At 43.7% G+C, this 5,501-nt stretch overlaps 1 pseudogene; it reads left to right on the top strand.

Moving 5' to 3' along the window:
- Nucleotides 1–250: 250 nt before the first annotated feature.
- LOC101663786 lies at nucleotides 251–741 on the top strand (annotated as a pseudogene).
- Nucleotides 742–5,501: the final 4,760 nt, after the last annotated feature.

Raw genomic sequence — 5,501 nt, 5'->3', positions numbered from 1 at the left:
GACACAGACAAAGAAATATCGACAAAGATAGTCATTGCATTGTTTTCTTTGTTTAATAATAAAGTTTGGGAGATTGACTAAATAAATTATAAAATGGGAAGACGTATCGCGGAGTGAGTAAAATGGTGTTTCTTTAACGGGAAAAGATGCTCAACTCTTTTCTATTAATAAAAGACATAAAAATTAAAACAAGACACCATTTTAAATTATGAAGAATAGAAAGGAGCCTGGCCTGTCGACCTCGCGCACAATGTGGGTCATGCCGGCCTGGTCTCCGAGGAAGGCTGTAAGGTGCACCGGCTTGGAGGCTCATCCTTGGGGAAGCTCTTCACCTTCCCGAGGTGCCTGCTGGGCAGAAGGGCTACCACCACCGCTCAGAGGTCAACAAGAAGATCTACAAGGTCGGCCAGGGCTACCTTCTCAAGGATGGCAAGCTTATCAAGAACAATGCCTCCACCAACTATGACCTCTGACAAGAGCATAACCCCCTGGGCGGCTTTGTCCTCTACAGTGAAGTGACCAATGGCTTTGTCCTGCTGAAGGGCTGCGTGGTGGGCACCAAGAAGCGAGTGCTCACTCTGCACAAGCCCCTGCTGGTGCAGACCGAGCGCCGTGCCCTGGAGAAGGCCAACCTCCAGTTCATCGACGCCACCTCCAAGTTTGGCCATGGCCGCATCCAGACCGTGGAGGAGAAGAAAGCTTTCGTGGGACCACTCAATTGCCAAGGAAGAAGGCGCGTAACAGATAGTGTAGCTGGTGGGATCGCAATAAAGACTTCTTTTCCAGTGGAGGGCGGGGCGAATAGAAAGGAGAAAATCTTGGATGAACTGTATCCTAAAAAAAAAGGGCATTTTCGAATACTACTGTCTGTGAAATGCTCATAAATGACAATTTACAAAAGCTATCCAATGAGGAAAAGATAAACATGCCAAGAAATTGTACCTCTAGGCACCTAACCCCTCGGTACACCTATTCAGAAATACACAGCTACAGGAGCAACGGTATTGTGACATTGTTAAAACAACAACCCCAAACTCACTGCCGTTAAGTTGCTTCTAACTCATTTTGATGCTGTAGGACAAGGTAAAACGGTTTCTGAGTGTTTCTGAGCCTAAACCTTCCTGGGAGTAGAAAGCCTTATTATCTCTTTCCCAAGGAGCGGCTGGTGGATTTGAATTTTGGTCCAGCACTTCTCAGCCTAACAAGTACCCTGTTGTACCCCTAGATGCAAAGCAGCAGGGGACTAATTAAGTGAAGGATGATGTAGATCTTATGCCTGGACTAGGGAATCACATGGAGATGTGCTCTTATGTGTAAAACAAACAAACAAGATATAGCGAAAGATACACTATTAAGTGAATAGGACAGTAGTTAAGATATTCTTATAAAAGTAGTTAAGATATTCTTATATTCTTGGTAAAAATCAGCAGAAATTATTTAGTTGAAGATAGATAGATTGATAGATAAACGCAAACAACTCACTGACATCGATTCTGACCCACAGTGACCTGGGGTCAGGTCGAAGTACAGGGTAGAACTGCCCTTGTGAGTTTCTGAAACTGTAACTCTTTATGGGATAGAAAGCCTCTGTTTCTCCAATAGAGCTGCTGGTAGTTTCAAACTGTTGACCTTGCAGCCTAATGAACATGGAGCCATGGGGGGTGGGGGTGAGGGGAGAGAGAAAGAGACACAGACAGACAGACACAGAGACAAATGTTTCCCGAGAGCTAGGTTTCTGAGAAAAGGTATCTGTTGAGTTTAAGAGAGCAGTTTCAGTAGTTAGGCTGCTTAGTTTTTAAATTGCAGGTCTATCATTTATAAGCTATGTGAGGGGGAAGAAGGCTAATTTTCACTGTATAATTTGAAACTCATGTTCTATCAGTCAGACTCCCAGCAGGAAACAGATGGCACAATCAACCCAGGAAGTTTCAGAAGAGGTTAGCAAAAGTTTTCTTTATAAAAGTGTAGGCAGGGTTTAGGGAACCCAACAAGGGGTGGTGCAGTATCCCAGGGCTAACAACTGCAGGGAGCTATTAGCATCCGCAGGCCTGCAGGGAGAAGCCCTGTGTGGAGCGGGCTGCCTGACAGGGCGACGGCTTTGAGCAGAGGGATGCAGCCAACCTGCAGCAGCCAGTGGAATGAACGTGCTAGCTCTCTCCCTCCTTTTGATTTCCTGCCATGCCTCCCAATCGGCGGAACCCAATCAGATGCCAGAAGGCAAAAGACACGGAGGCTATCGGGACACATCAGTCCCTTGCCATCTAGGGCAAGGAGAAGAGGGGAAGAAAGTAGTTCTGAAGAGTAGCCAACACCTGGGGTATATATATATACATTATTTTTTTTTAAATCATTTTATTGGGGGCTTGTACAACTCTTATCACAATCCATACATCCATCCATAGTAGGGTATACCCTGTTTCCCCGAAAGTAAGACATCCCCTGAAAATAAGACCTACTTACAGTTTTGCCTCTCACTGAAATATAAGGCATCCTCCTAAAAATAAGACCTCCCAGAAAATAAGGCCTCCTGAAGCTACCATAACTCTGGACTCTGGATGGTAGCTGTGGGAGCCGCTGCACAGCTCACTGTTGGCCGCAGCGCAGCCGGAGCAGACAAGAAGTGCGAGGTCTCTGTTAATAAAACAATAGACAATAAATGTGTACCATATTCTTCTTCATGGAAAAACAAGACATTCCCTGAAAATAAGACCTAGTGCATATTTGGGAGCAAAAATTAATATAAGACACTGTCTTATTTTGGGGGAAACAGGGGTACATACATTCTGAATAATTGCGATGAAAGGGTAGGACCCTAACTCATATCTTCCTGATTTTAACCCCTACCATGCTTACTTTGCTCTGTGTGTAAGACAGAGGTCCCACGTGAGCACAATGAGCATTCTGGGATTCCCATTCTTCTCTATCCATAATTTGTTATGATACTCACAGTTGAAGGCCTTTGCATAATCAATAAAACACAAGTAAACATCTTTATGATATTCTCTGCTTTCAACCAAGAGCTACCCTGTGTCAAAAATGATACCCCTGTTTGTTGCCTCATCCTGTTCTGAATCCGGCTTGGTTTTCTGTAAGATCCTGGTCCAGGTACTGCTGCGATTGTCTTTGGATTATCTCCAGCAAACTTTTACTTGCATGTGGTTTTAATGACATTGTTCAGTAATTTCTCCATTCTGTTGAATCACCTTTCTTTGGAATGGGCATATATATGGATCTCTTCCTGTACTTGGCCAGGTAGCTGTCTTCCACGGGTCTTGCTATAGAGGGATAGATGAATGAGGGATAGCCAGTGCTCTACCAGCTTGTTGAAGTATTTCAATTGATCTTCTATAAATTCCTGGAGCCTTGGTTTTCACTCCTGTCTCCAATGCAGTGTGGACTTCTTCCTTCACTATCACCGCTTCTTGACTACATACACTCACTGGAGGGTGAATGTTGACCCATAAAATAATATTTCTTTTGTTGTGAAAACTGTTTCTTGCCTTTTCCCATAGTGGTTTCTTACAACACTTGTCCTCTTATGATTGACTAATTTCACTCAGCGGAATATCTTCCAGCTTCATCCATATGTTGAGGTGCTTCTCAAATTCATTGTTTGTTTGTTTTTTTCATGGTTATTTTTTAATGTTGCTTGGTATTCCTTTGTGCATATAGACCAATGTTCGTGTATTCATTCTTCCACTCTTGGACATTTAGATGATTTCTGTCTTTTTGTTATTGCAAATGGTGATGCAATGAACATGGGTGTGCTTATCTCGACTTGCGTTTCAGCTCATATATAAACCAAGATATACATATGTATATCTTGGGGCTCATATGGTATTTGTATATTCATTTTTTTTTTAGGTTTTACTTTTTTTAATAAATTGGATTTACTTCTGGATTTTTAATTCTGTCCTATGCACTGATATTAGGCTGTTTTGACTCCTGTGGCTGTATAGTAGGTTTTGAGATTGGGAAATGAGAGGTCTCTTTTGGGGTAGTTAGGGTTTATGCCAACGTGAATTTGTGTGAAACTGTAGGGTGGTGTTCAACCTGTCCTTGATTATTGCTACCTGAAATGGAGCAAAGGACTGCAATGAGTGTTGGGTTGGAGCTCAGGGAGGGGAACTGTGCAGGGACAAAAGCCTTCCTGCTCAGTCACAAGGGCTGACAGAAGGCAGGCCTGATTTGAACTTATCTGGGGTATAAGGTCACGTTGCATATGAATGGGATAGTCTAGATAAGAAAGGATTGAATTTGAATGTTTTAAAAAGAATTGTGTTTAGGATCTAACAGGACTAGTATTATACTGATTTCTCCTACTTACTGTTAGTGATGTACTGTGACAGTAATGAATATTCCGTTATTTGTAGAGAGTGGCAAATCCACTGCCTTCAGCGGTTACAATGGGATGGGTTCAAAGGGACACTGGACGTTTCCAGGAGAAATGGCTTTTTGTTTGAACAAAGTCAGAAACCTTAGAAAAGTGAAGTGCCATTCAGTCCCTGAGTGCCGGGATGTTTGCATTTAACAAGACTTATAACTAGTACTGTTAGGAGACTAAAGCAAAAAGCACAACTTTGGCTTTATAAAATTTTGAGCAAACAGTTTGAGTCTGGGCCCATCAGAGAACTCTTCCCTCCAGGACTGAAAGCTAAATGGATCCTGCAGGCAGCCTGAAATGCTCACCAGGTGATCACCTGGATCTACTTGTTGAGGCAAGTGGAAGAAATGAAGCAATGGAGAGACAGGTTGAGTCTGGCCACTGATACCTGTGGACCTGATTCACAGGGACGGATCTGAAACTTAAAGAGTTATACAGAACCTTTGTCTATGGATATGGAAAGGGTCCAGTAGTCTGACGTCGGAGAGGTCATGCGGGGAACTCCCTCGCTTGCTGTGGCTTCCATTGACCTAGCTTGGAATGACTAGGATGGAGTTGACCAGAACCCAGCTGGATGATGAAGAAGATGTTTGGCCCTGTGAGCTGGGGCACATTTCTTGTGACTTGATACATTGAGGCTTGCCCTAGATTTGGCTGCGCTGATGGATGCAGACAAGAAAGAAACGAAGGATCTTGTGGAGTTGGCCCTGACGAGTCCACTCTGGCTGGTGTCAGTTCCTCTAATTCTGTCTTTCAGGCACAGCCATGCTCTCAGCTGAGCTTTACTAGGGAGCAATAGTGGGTTTCCATGGTAGGCATTTCCCTTCTTAGCAAGAGGAGCCACAAACTTCCCATCTCAAAACAAAGATCTTTAGACATGGCCGGACCTTCTCAGCACCCTTTCAGAATCACAGGGATACAGTCCAACCCACTAGCATGCTGGCGATGGCTTCCTTAGCGTTTGCTTAAAGTGATTGTGATAGTTAAGTTTTTCTTCTGCCAACATGGCACCCGTAAGAAGATATGGGTGGAGTTTAGCCTGTTCATCAGGTTGATGAACTCATCTGGAGGTTTTCCCAAGATAAATGGCTTGCAGAAGGCAGGCCACTCTCTCTCT

Source organism: Echinops telfairi, unplaced genomic scaffold (genome assembly GCF_000313985.2).
Source record: "Echinops telfairi isolate 266 unplaced genomic scaffold, ASM31398v2 ScPeMD7_443;HRSCAF=831, whole genome shotgun sequence".
NCBI lineage: Eukaryota > Metazoa > Chordata > Mammalia > Afrosoricida > Tenrecidae > Echinops > Echinops telfairi.
Note: the sequence above shows the minus strand (reverse complement) of the source record. Positions and strands in the feature narration are given on the sequence as shown.